We start from the raw sequence: 14,563 nt of genomic DNA on the forward strand, positions 1-14,563 counted from the left end.
GTGCATAGGGCTAGAGCTGCTCAATTCCGGAACCGGGAGACATCCGGATAGTTCTATTCGGATATCTCCCAGTTACCTGTGCGGGGTGGGCGGGGGGTCAATCTTACCTGTCTGACGTCTTCTTCTGTCCGTCCATCGGCGCCTACCACGATGCAGACCAAGCAGCGGTCACGTGATTACAAACACTTCCTCCTTCCGGGTTGAAGGAGGAAGTGTTTGTAATCACGTGACGCACGTGGAGCGCATTGTGGGAGGTGCCGAGGGACGGACAAAGAAGACGTCAGACAGGTAAGATTGACCTCCCCGCCCACCCCGCACAGGTTTACTGGGAGATATCCGGATAGCAAATTTCCGGGTATCTCCCGGTTCCGGATTTGAGCAGCTCCACATAGGGCATAGTGCAGGGCTCTGCATTGTTTAATGGGAATGAGCGCTTAGTGTTCCCCTTAGTGAATCTTTATATGTAATGTCCCCTTATAGTGGTCCCTTTACTGTGTGCCCCCATGTTGTGCCCCTCTTGTAACTGCTACTGTGCTGTGACTCCCTGTAGTGGTCCCTGTGTAGTGTCCCCATTATAGTGGTCCTTGCACTGTATCCCCTATATCTAGGGCTGGTTGTAGACTTTTTGCTGCCTGAAGCAAACTTGTGAGGATGCCCACCCGATTTGGAATGATGGTACAGCACCCAAAAACGTTCACCCTCAGTATAGGTAGTCCGACAGGTATAGGTGCCCCCTGTATAGGGTAGCCAGCTATAGTTGCCCCCAGTCGGGGTAGTCAAGTTGCCCCAAGTATAGGTAGCTAGTATAGTTGCCCCCAGTATAGGTAGTATAGTTGCCCCAGCATAGGCAGGTAGCTAGTATAGTTGCCCCAGTAGAGGTAATATACTTGCCCCAGTATAGGTAGCATAGTTGCCTCAGTATAGGTAGTTAGTAAAGATGCCCCAGTATAGGTAGTATAGTTGCCCCAGCCCCCAGTATAGATAGCTAGTAGAGTTGCCCCCAGTATAGATAGCTAGTATAGTTGCCCCAGTATAGGTAGTATATTTGCCCTTGTATAGGTTGTATAGTTTCCATAAGTATAGGTATTATAGTTGCCCCCAGTATAGATAGCTAGTATAGATGCCCCCAGTATAGGTAGTATACTTTTCCCTGTATAGGTAGCTTAGTTGCCCCCAGTATAGTTAGTATAGTTGTCCCTGTATAGATAAGTAGTATAATTGCCCCCATATAAATAGCTAGTATAGTTGCCCCCAGTAAAGGTAGTATAGTTGCCCCTGTATAGGTAGCTTAGTTGCCCCAGTATAGATAGCTAGTATAGTTCCCCCTAAACCAGCGGCGACCGACTTCTGCATGCATCAGGACGGCCCCAGCACTTCCTGCATAATTGATGGGCCAGTTAAAAAAGACAGCAACAGCCAACAGGAAGGACTCTTTCAGGAATAGGTGCATTGGGCCATATCCTATTAATTTTTCTCCTGAGTTTTCTCCAAGTAAATATTTTCAAACCTTATCAATAAAATACTTTAAGACTCCCACCAAGCAAGAAATTACTCAAAATGAGTTTAATATTACCCCTTTACCTACTTTTTTAGTAATCTTTCAATGGCGTAGTACCAAAAAATGTGCTTTTCAAGGTGAAAAATGATCTCCTTGGAGAAAACTCAGTTGGAAAGGTAACAGGCTATTGCCCATTGCTTAATTTAAAACATACTGCCGACACTGAACCAAAATACTAAACTGTTTACTAGAAAATGATTAATTTTGCAAGCATACCAATCATTCACTCACAAAAAAGCAGATGTGAGAAATGGAGGTATGGTAGGTAAAATTCAAGATTAATCTTGCGAAGATTTTCTTCTAAATCTGTCAACATTATTATAGCATGTGCCACTTTCCTAGAGACTGTGTTGGCCAAGCTCCCTCTAATGTGAGCAATATCATCTGGAGGTACCCCTTGATGCATACATATTTCTTACAAGAACTCCATCATTGTGTAGAATTGCTTTTCCAGCGTGTCTTGATTCCTTCATATAACAATAGATACTTATCCAGGGAGAGCCGGGACAAGGTCCTTCAGCACCCAAGGCTGAGACAGCAAAGTGCGCCCCTCCATCCCTCCCACCCCAGCCGTTACACACTAATTGCTATTAGACTAAGGGGCACCCCAGGGCCCCAACATCCCCAACACCTTAATCTCTAGTTATCTGGCTTGCAGTCACTGCTATGTATGCCCTTTTCTTATTTCTTTGTGCTTCAAACACAAGTGGGAATGACAGCTGAATGAATTGTGCGCCCCCTCCTACACTGCGCCCCGAGGCTGGAGCCTCTTCAGCCTCTGCCTCGGCCCGGCCCTGCTGGCCATGCCGTTACTGCTCCACTTATTGTACTTTTCACAGCCAGCTTTTCAGTTACACAGAAGTGTTGCCTTGTACAGAGAGCTCTGCAGCCAGCTACATTGATAAGTAAGTGAACCATCGCTTATGCTGCCCAGTTTCTCCATAGAGTGAAACCTCAGCTCTGTCCAGCTGTCACCTGACCTGATCAGATGTATTTGCTGCTCTGATCAGGTCAGGTGACAGATGGTCAGTGCTGAGGTGTCCTCCTAGGAAACACTGATGGAAGCCAGGTCATAGGTGTCAAATAGGGAAGGGAACCATTTGAAAGACTAAAGGGAAGCATAATAAGATTGCCTTAGCAGGGGACACAGTTCAGAAAAGTGGGGAGATCAGTTAGGGTTAAAGTGTACCAGTGATGTAAGACAATAAGAGTTTTATACATACCTGGGTCTTCCTCCAGTTCCTCTGCGCAGATCACTCCCTCACCATCTTCCTTCGTCTCCTCATTTCCTCGGTAAAAGCCCCGGTAGCTTGGTCAGTCAGGGCATACTGCATATGCGTGGCCCAGCCGCCTGCGTGCGCCCCACTGTGCTCCCGCTGCACTGGGCCGCCTGGCCCTGACTTGCCAAGTGAATGAGGCTTCTACCAAGCAAACAAGGAGGCGGAGGGAGCGATCTGCGTGGACAGGCTGGAGGGAGACCCAGGTATGTATAAAACTTTTATTTTCTTATATATCAGGTACACTTTAAGGACTCATGAGGCACCTGTAAGCTCAATCCTTTAATCCTTAGCGCAACATCACTTGGGTATACCTGAACAGTGTGCTGTTTCTATGGAGTGGGGAGGAGGCACAATAAAGAAGCTTCCCACTGGCTGGGAGGAGGGAAATAATGCACTAGTGTACTTCCTGACTGTTAATACAATCAACCAATTACTGTTTGCCGGACACTAGAATCGACCGATCACTACCGGCCGGACACTAGAATCGACCGATCACTACCGGCCTGACGCTAGAATCGACCGATCACTACCGGCTGGACACTAGAACTGACCGATCACTACCGGCCGGACACTAGAATCGACCGATCACTACCGGCCTGACGCTAGAATCGACCGATCACTACCGGCCTGACGCTAGAATCGACCGATCACTACCGGCCAGACACTAGAATCGACCGATCACTACCGGCCTGACGCTAGAATCGACCGATCACTACCGGCCTGACGCTAGAATCGACCGATCACTACCGGCCTGATGCTAGAATCGACCGATCACTACCGGCCTGATGCTAGAATCGACCGATCACTACCGGCCAGACACTAGAATCGACCGATCACTACCGGCCGGACACTAGAATCGACCGATCACTACCGGCCTGACGCTAGAATCGACCGATCACTACCGGCCTGACGCTAGAATCGACCGATAACTACCGGCCGGACACTAGAATCGACCGATCACTACCGGCCTGACGCTAGAATCGACCGATCACTACCGGCCTGACGCTAGAATCGACCGATAACTACCGGCCGGACACTAGAATCGACCGATCACTACCGGCCTGACGCTAGAATCGACCGATCACTACCGGCCTGACGCTAGAATAGACCGATCACTACCGGCCGGACACTTGAATCGATCGATCACTACCGGCCTGACGCTAGAATCGACCAATCACTACCGGCCTGACGCTAGAATCGACCGATCACTACCGGCCTGACGCTAGAATCGACCGATCACTACCGGCATGACGCTAGAATCGACCGATCACTACCGGCATGACGCTAGAATCGACCGATCACTACCGGCATGACGCTAGAATCGACCGATCACTACCGACATGACGCTAGAATCGAGGGGATATTGTACTGCACCGTCTGAGCGCTTGATAGCACTTTATACTGGCACTATACAGGCCATGGAGTCAGATCAGAGTGCAGCTGATTTTGATTGGGTTCACTTTTAACCTGCAGATTAATTGCAATCAAATTTGCATCAACTCACTCACCATCCATATTGCCTACCACCACCTTCCTGTCACTAGAATCTATAAATCACAAACATTTACTTATTAGTACCTGCCTGTAATTAGAAATTACCTTTCACAATTTTTGTGTTGTTAGTATTACTTCCTTGTGATTTGTATTATCTGCTTGCTGTCGGTAATGTTTGGTAAAATCTGCATGTCACTGATAATATCTGCACTTGTCTTTGGTAATATCTATATTACTTTATGTAAGGGGGCGTGACTTGGGGGTGTGGTCTGTGTGGGTGGGAGGGGCTTAGGGCGCCAGAACTTCTGTGCCTATAGGCTCCTGAGCTGTAAATCCGGCCCTGCTTATCGTAATTTCCTGTCTGGGTGTCACCCTCAGCAGGGCTTATAAGCTTGTCCAGAGAATCATGTTTGTTTTTGTCCTTTGCTGCTGTGTCCTTTGAGTAGTAGGCAGCCTCCATGTGAGTATTTGGACTGGCATGATCATTCATTGTAATGCACCTTCTACTGGAAGGACACTACAGTAGTGACCATGGTGTAACCTGGAAGCGGGACGTGTCTTAAAGAGACTCCGTAACAAAAATTGCATCCTGTTTTTTATCATCCTACATGTTCCTAAAGCTATTATAATGTGTTCTGGCTTACTGCAGCACGTTCTACTATCACCATCTCTGTAATAAATCAACTTATCTCTCTCTTGTCAGACTTGTCAGCCTGTGTCTGGAAGGCTGCCAAGTTCTTCAGTGTTGTGGTTCTGTGATGAATCTCCCCCCTCCTGGCCCCTCTATGCACACTGCCTGTGTATAATGATCTCATGAGATACAAAAGGAAGGATGTATACAGCCTGCTTGTGTATGAATGTATTTTCTATGTGTGGACATACTGTACATCAACCTACTTCCTGTTTTGGTGGCCATTTTGTTTGTTTATAAACAAACTTTTTAAAACTGTTTTTAACCACTTTTAATGCGGCGAGGAGCAGCGAAATTGTGACAGAGGGTAATAGGAGATGTCCCCTAACGCACTGGTATGTTTACTTTTGTGCGATTTTAACAATACAGATTCTTTTTAATGTGGATTAATGTGGATTTGTTTATGCGTAGACTAATCCTGTTTTTAATGACAGTTAGAGACAGTGAATTATTTGCAGGCCTGCTGGGGTTGCTTTAGAATTTTACCAGTGTGATTTAAGGTTTTACCTAATTGCCTGTCTATAATTAAGGTAGAACAGAGGCGCCAGTAGGATAAAAAAAGATAAATCTTTTAAAACATGGGAGGGAAGGAGTATACAGCATAAGTAGTCCAAGTCTAGGAAGAGCACCTAACACAGGACTACTTATGTTGTATACTCCTTACCTTACTGCCTGAAGAAGCGGGGTCATGCTCATGAAACGTGTTGCAAACCCTTGTGGAGTGTATGAATAAATGTTTGTGTTATATTACAACACGTTCCTTCCTGTTTTGTCCTTTGGAGTGGGTATGGATCCACCTCCACCACTTCCATGTTTTAAAAGTTTTATCTTGTTTTATTCTGCTGGTGCCTCTGTTCTACCTTAATTACAGTACCAATCCACCCCTGGTGGAAGGGCAGAAATTTTCCATATTTCTCTCTACCTACAGACAGCGACTTATTATCCTAATTTTCGCACGCAATCACAAATTTTCACGCTGAAATTCGTGATTGCACTCAAAATACGAAAATGCATGCAAAACTGGCCGTAATATGACTTATCACGATTTAGTGAATCAAGCCCAGTAAATGATAACCATCTATAATAACTTCCAGGTCACAGTTACAGGAAGACCTACTGGGTGTTCCATAGAGGTTCTTAAGTGCTCTTGTAGCAGTCCACACACTGTACAGAAATGTTGTATTTGCCACTGGAATTTCCATGGTGTAGAATCTGAGGATTACACTTATGACTAATTATTACTAACACTGTTGCTGGTTGTTGTTACTTTAGCTGATCTTAAATCAGCTTTGTGCCTGGTTGCCACCTTCCCTGACTTTCTGCTTGATCTTTAGGCACATTTGTCTCCTGTCCTACTGCATTTTCTTCCTCTAAGTGTTTCTGTTGACCTGGTCACAGCTGCATCTAATATAACCTATTAGTACTTGACTTGGTTTCCTGGCTAATAATCAGCTGCCTCAAGTAGATAAAAAACAAAGGACACTAAAAAAAGAGCTTTGCTAAATGTTGCTTATATTGTAAAAAAAACGGTTACAGGTAAATCACTGAAAAAACAATTCTTAGTGATCAAGACCAATTGTACATGTCAGTAGGTAAAAACAAAGCTGTTACAGCAAAATAAGCATACACAAATATCAGTGGGGAATAATTAAAGCATACAGTACATGTCTGATAGAAAGCCAATACCAACAAATGATTGATGTGTCGGGCCAATAAAAAAGCTAATACAACCTCATGACTGATGTGTTGGGCCAATATTCCAAACAGCAACCTCTTGTTAAGTACATAAGCAAAGAAGCAATATAGAGTACAATATAGATTGTTCATCAAGAGAAGCTGTTGCTGTTTTTTTTTTGTTTTTTTTTTTCAATTAAAAAAATAGCACCTTACCTGCTTTCATTGATGCAAATTAGTCTGTGGTGCAACCAATGTAATTTTTCCCTTTCTCCCTCTTAGTGCATCTCCTCTTCTTGGTTGGTGACCCAGCTACACATGGATTCAGAAGACTGCGAGAATGTGCACCAACTGCTGATCTAATGTTGGCTACGGTCAGTCGGACTGTTTGCTGGAGTAGGTTCCTGGTTACATGAGATATTCCAAGTGTCAGATATATAACCAGGGCTGGATTTACTATAAGGCACTGTAGGCACATGCCTGCAGGCGCCTGATGATGGAAAGGCGGCTCACTCCTCTCCCCAAGTGCCTCCCTTCCTCTTTCCCAGTGCAGAGTCCTGATGAGAGTGTAAATGAGGTTACTCATTCTGCTCTCGGCATTCCACTGACAAGCTCTCCCTTCAGTCTGGGGCTCCTCCAGTTAATTAATATTGAGAGTACCTCTAGCTACCTAATACTTGAGGGCACCTCTAGCTACTTCCAGTGGGATGCGAAAGTTTGGGCAACCTTGTTAATCGTCATGATTTACCTGTATAAATTGTTGGTTGTTCCAATAAAAAATGTCAGTTAAATATATCGTATAGGAGACACACACAGTGATATTTTAGAAGTGAAATTAAGTTTATTGGATTTACAGAAAGTTTGCAATAATTGTTTAAACGAAATTAGGCAGTTGCATAAATCTGGGCACCACAAAAAGAAATGAAATCAATATTTAGTAGATCCTCCTTTTGCAGAAATTACAGCCTCTAAACACTTCCTGTAGGTTCCAATGAGAGTCTGGATTCTGGTTGAAGGTATTTTGGACCATTCCTCTTTACAAAACATCTCTAGTTCATTCAAGTTTGATGGTTTCCGAGCATGGACAGCTCTCTTTAACTCACACCACAGATTTTCAATTATATTCAGGTCTGGGGACTGAGATGGCCATTCCAGAACGTTGTACTTGTTCCTCTGCATGAATGCCTTAGTTGATTTTGAGCAGTGTTTAGGGTCATTGTCTTGTTGAAAGATCCAGCCCCAGCGCAGCTTCAGCTTTGTCACTGATTCCTGGACATTGGTCTCCAGAATCTGCTGATACTGAGTGGAATCCATGCGTCCCTCAACTTTGACAAGATTCCCAGTCCCTGCACTGGCCACACAGCCCCACAGCATGATGGAGCCACCACCATATTTTACTGTAGGTAGCAGGTCTTTTCCTTGGAATGCTGTGTTCTGCATAACGCCCCTTGTTATGCCCAAATAACTCAATTTTAGTTTCATCAGACCACAGCACCTTATTCCAAAATGAAGCTGGCTTGTCCAAATGTGCTTTATCATACCTCAAGTGGCTCTGTTTGCGCTGTGGGCAGAGAAAAGGCATGCGCCGCATGGTTGTGACTCCATCTGCAGCAAGATGATTTTGTAGGTCTTTGGTGCTGGTCTGTGGGTTGACTCTGATTCCTCACCAATCGTTGCTTCTGTCTATCCGAGATTTTTCTTGGTCTGCCACTTCGAGCCTTAACTTAAACTGAGCCTGTGGTTTTTCACCTCCCCAGTATGTTCCTAACCGTGGAAACAGACAGCTGAAATCTTTGAGACAGCTTTCTGTATCCTTCCCCTAAACCATGCTGGTGAACAATCTTTGTCTTCAGGTCACTTAAGAGTTGTTTTGAGACCCCCATGTTGCTACTCTTCAGAGAAAATTTAAAGAGGAAGGAAACTTACAAGTGACCCCCTTAAATATTCTTTCTCATAACTGGATTCACCTGTGTATGTAAGTCAGGGGTCACTGAGCTTACCAAAGCAATTTGAGTTCCAATAATTAGTTCTAAAGGTTTTGGAATCAATACAATGACAACAGTGCCCAAATTTATGCACCTGCCTAATTCTATTTAAACAATTATTGCACACTTTCTGTAAACCCAATAAACTTCATTTCACTTAAAAATCACTTGAAAATTACTCCAAGGGTGATCCAAGGGTTTTTCCCCTTAAAAAAAAACCAGAGTAATTTGCACCTGTCAGTGCTCCTTCCATTTATTTGCCTATAACTATATTACTACTTATCACAGCAAAATGATCTATACCTTGTTTTTTTAACCACCAATTAGGCTTTCCTTGGGGGTACTTTTTTCTACGAATCATTTTATTCTATATGTGTTTAAACAGGAAAAATAAGAAAAAAAAATTTGAAAAAATGATTTATCAGTTTTCGCCCATTATAGTTTTAAAATAATACATACTACCATAACTAAAACCCACACATTTTATTTGTCCATTGTTCCCAGTTATTGCAACGTTTAAAATTTTTCCCTAGTACAATGTATGGCGCCAATATTTTATTTGGAAATAAAGGTGCATTTTTTCAGTAGTGTGTCCATCCCTAATTACAAGCCCATAATTTATAAAGTAACAGTAATATACTCTCTTGACATACATATTAAAAAAGTTCAGTCCCTATGGTAACTTTTTATGTATTTTCTTTTAATTGTAATTTTTTTTACAGAACATTTTTGGGGCAAACGATTCCATTTTTTTTCTCATTTTCTGCATTCTCTAATGAAAAAAAATGAATAATAAAATACTACTCAGAAATCGGAAAAAAAAGGGAAATCAGAAATCTGAAAAAGGAATATTGGAAAACGGAATTTCTGTGGAGTCGGAAATGGGCATTTCTGACCTTACCTAACCCTGATCACTAGAAACTACCAATATATGACAGTCACTTGAACTTACTTATTACTACCAGCCTCTGACTAGAATCTATCTATCTATCTATCTATCTATCTATCTATCTATCTATCTATCTATCTATCTATCTATCTATCTATCTATGTCTGCCTACTATAAGTATTATTTACTTGTGACTGATATTGTCTCCCTGTTGTTGATATTATCTGCATGATCTGCATGTGTGAATCATATTATTTGCCTGTACTAGCAGTCACTGCATAATGCATCGGACATCTTTTTGTCCTTTTTGTCTTCCCTATTCTCTGCTGCTGCCTCCCAGGCTGGCATGATTGACATGATTTGGTATTACTATATTTATCATTGCTCTCAGTTTAGTTTGCACTTGCATTGCCTTACTGTATTCTGTAGGTGTCAGTAGATATACAGAGTGAGCAAGTTATATGGATACACCTTAATAAAATGGGAATGGTTGGTGATATTAACTTCCTGTTTGTGGCACATTAGTATATGTGAGGGGGGAAACTTTTCAAGATGGATGGTGACATGGCGGCCATTTTGAATCCAACTTTTGTTTTTTCAATTATTACAAGTTTCTAACAACTTATAAAATGTGTTCAATGTGTTGCCCATTGTTTTGGGTTGTCAATGCAACCCTTTTCTCCCACTCTTCACACACTGATAGCAACACCACAGGAGAAATGCTAGCACAGGCTTCCAGTGTCCGTAGTTGCAGGTGCTGCATATCTCGTATCTTCACAGCACAGAAAATTGCCTTGAGATGCCGGTGTGGTATATGGGGTACAAAGATAGTGGGGCCATTCTTCATCAATGGAAACCTCAAGGCCACTGGATATGCAAAATTGTTACATAATGATGTGTTTTCCTCTTTATGCACTGAAGCTGGCACATTCCCTGAGTTTTTCCAGCAAGATGGTGCACCACCACATTATGGGTGTCAGGTCCGAGCATTTCTAGATGAACAGTTTCCTGGAAAGTGGATTGGTCATCGTGGGCCAGTTGAATGGCCCCCAAGGTCTGACCCCCTTAGACTTTTATCTTTGGGATCTTCTGAAGGCAATTGTATATGCTGTAAAGATATGAGATGTGCAGCACCTGAAACTATGGATACTGGAAGCCTGTGCTAGCATTTCTCCTGTGGTGTTGTTATCAGTGTGTCAGGAGTGGGAGAAGAGGGTTGCATTGACAACCCAAAACAATGGGCAGCACATTGAACACATTTTATAAGTGGTCAGAAACTTGTAAATAACTCATGAAAGAATACAGTTACGTTAAAACCAGGAACACCATTGTTTTTCTTGTGAAATTCCCAATAAGTTTGATGTGTCACATGACCCTCTTTCTATTGAAAAAACAAAAGTTGGATTCAAAATGACCAACTTCGAAATGGCAGCCATGGTCACCACCCATCTTGAAAAGTTTCCCCCCTCACATATGCTAATGTGCTAAAAAACAGAAAGTTAATATCACCATTCCCATTTTATAAAGGTAAATCCATATAAATGGCCCACCCTGTATATTGTATTTGCACATTGCTACTCATTTTAGACAAATAATTATATGCACTAGTAGCACAGTTTGCCCTAACAAACTTTTCCTCATTAGATTTGCAAGCTTACATTTAGTTTATATAGTCCCAGTTGTATAGGTTTTATGGCTCTGATTCAATTCACTTTTCCCCCCAAGTTTTTTTCTAGATGATATTTTGACACCTCCCCAATAAAATGCCCATTTAACCACCAGCAAGCAAGAAAGTACTCAGTCTCAGAATACCGACTGGCCGGAGAACATGGGGCATCTACCAGATCATCCAGGATGCGGAGGACGACAGCGAGGGAGGGATCTGCGCGGAGGGGGCCTGCGGAAGCCCCAACTCAGTTTCAGAATACCGACTGCCTAAAGAACACAGTATCTGCCAGATCATCTAGGAGATGGAGGACAGCGGCGAGGGAGAGATCTGCATGGAGGGGGCTGGAGGAAGCCCCAGGTATGTATAAATCTTCTTTACATTTTTGTCTCAGGTACACTTTAAGATAAAGATGATCCAGGTCCACATTACATTAGCTCTGTAGCCCCTGTCTGACCGACACAGACCTACCAGCACTAATCAGCATACTGCAAGAAGCCATTGCTTTCCTCTTCAAAACTACCCATCTCGTCTGCAGCAGAGACCTCTAACTTGTTTATAAACACCACTGAGATTGCTGTTCCAGAAGATGAAAGCATTCAAAGATATATCTGCCACTTCAAGATGTTAAAAACTGTATCCTGCTCCTCCTTAGTCCTTAGCTGCACATTTTTCTCAGTATGGTGCAGTCTGAGTCTGACAAGTGCATCCAAATTGGCAATGGTTGGACCTAATCATTTTTTTATTTTTTTTTACATTTATATCAGTTTGTCCTTTGGCCCAAACCAAAACAGCAACATGAGTGCTTACCTGACTGAAAATAGGAACAAATGAAGTAAACATAAAATATTTACTTTCTAGGCGTACATTTAAATTTGCCTTGGCCAAACTTTGTCACAGCCATGGTGAAGCTGAAAGACGTCTCACCCTGCACACACTTAAATTCGAGGGTGGTGTTAATGCTAACCCCCTCCAAGTTGTAGCAACTCAAAGGGAAGGGGGGGGGGGCACAAAAGTTGGGCAACAGCTATTGCTGGTAACTGAATTACCTCTTTTTTTCCTAATATTTGCTCTGGCAATTACCGGTGCCCAAATTAGTCACTGACCGCCGCTATAGCCTTAATTCACATTCTAGCCTATGGCAGCGCCCAAATCATCGTCGAAATTAGCTGTCTCGTTTTTGTACAAGTGTGAGAACAAGTCAGCAGTCAATGCAAAGTGAGTCAGCTAAACCATACAGAAAACTGTCAATGTTCCTCATTGTAACTAATGCTAATATATTGTCCCTCCAAGGAACAAGCTGCTGCTGCGCTTTATTAAATTACCCATGAGGTTTGCCAGCTGATTATGGTTGCTCCATCCTGTATTAATCATTTAATTGTAAAACCAGGAATGCTATTTATTTATTTATGAAGAGCCATAACATTTCAAAGAACAGTTATTGTTTTTTAATATGTATGTATATATATATATATATATATATATATATATATATATATATATATATATATATATATATATATATATATATGTGTGTATATATATATATATATGTGTGTGTATATATATATATATATATATATATATATATACAGTGTATACACACATATATATATATACACACATATATATATATATATACACATATACACATATATATATATATATATATATATATATACATATATATATACACATTATATATATATATATATATATATATATATATATATATATATATATATATATATAGTATATTCAATATAGACACCCTGCACATGGAGTAAGCACAATAGCCCCAGAAAATGGACTGAATTCTCAAGATTCTTAATGAACATTAATGAAGGCCCTGTACAGAACAGCTAACTAGGATATACTGCTATACACAAACTCCGTTTAGGATGGAACGTATGCCTCCTTTCATATACAGGAGTGAAGAGACACTGCTTCTTTTGGGACTGTTAAACCTTATGGCCCAGCCTGCTGTTTTTTTATGCATATTGTATGGAATATATTATACTTTGCTATGCATACAGTTTTGTGCATTGTACATTAACCATTTTACATTTTTTTTTTTTATTACCTGGCTGCCTGGGTTTGCAAAATTGTCTTCCAGGGCCTAACAAGCAGAGTGCTTGGCCAAACACACAGCTGTTGACTGTTCAAACTACTCCCCCTAAAGGCGTCCAGACCTACCAGCACTAATCAGCATCCTGCAAGCCATTGCTTTCCTCTTCAAAACTAACTATCTCTTCTGCAGCAGAGACCTCTAACTAGTTTATAAACACCACTGAGATTACTGTTCCAGAAGATGCAAGCATTCAAATATATACCTGCCACTTCAAGATGTTAAAAACTGTTTCCTGCTCCTCCTTATCCCCAGGACTTCAGCATGCAAGGTATAGAGACTAAGGCCGGAAAGGCTGGAGAACTACCAGAACCCACTAGACAAAGACAGGTATGAATGGGTAATATCAATAAGCAGTGCAGGTTGCACTCGTGGAGGAGACAGCACAGATCAAAACAGGAGTAGTAGACTAGCAACAGGGAGGATGGTTGCTCAGAGCAACCGCAGCTCTGAGCTTCTGGTAACCGCCACAGTATACAAGACAAGGATGGTTGATCAGAGCGACCGCAGCTCTGAGCTTCTGGTAACCACCAAACTGAACAAGACAAGACACACAGGACAGAGCATTTACCAATCCAGTCGCTACCATAGCGATGGTAAACATCTGCATAGAAGTGACAATACTGGAATAGACCGGAAGAAGCGTATCGATGGCAACCACGGCTATTGTAATGTCCACACCAAAGAACTAGAAGGAGTGTCTAACAATCACCACCACAGGGAAGGCAATGTCCAGACAGGCAAGACTAGAAGGAGCGTTACCAATAGCAACCACAACTATTGTAACATCCACACAGGACTGGAAGGAGTGTCTGCCAATCACAACCACAGTGATAGCAACGTCCAGACAAGTAAGAGGGAACTCTGCTATTCTCCACAATAGCACACATTCCCAAAGGAGCAAGGCAAGACAAGACATCAAACAGTAATCACACAAGACCCAGTAATGCAGCTATGGGGTAAGCTTATCACTATGACAGGTAAAGCAATGCAGCAAGAAGAGGCTTTTATGTGGACCTCCACCAATGAGAGAAGACATGGAAATCAACTCAAAATCACTCAGTCCTGTACTACTCTGATTGAAGACTGCAGGCTGATTGCAGATGATTGGGACATTCATTGCAAATGCATGTAACACTTTGCAGTAGTTTGTGTGCATGGAATTCACAACTGCCTGGAAGCAGTTCAGCTGCAACTA

This window comes from Hyperolius riggenbachi, chromosome 4 (genome assembly GCF_040937935.1).
Source record: "Hyperolius riggenbachi isolate aHypRig1 chromosome 4, aHypRig1.pri, whole genome shotgun sequence".
NCBI lineage: Eukaryota > Metazoa > Chordata > Amphibia > Anura > Hyperoliidae > Hyperolius > Hyperolius riggenbachi.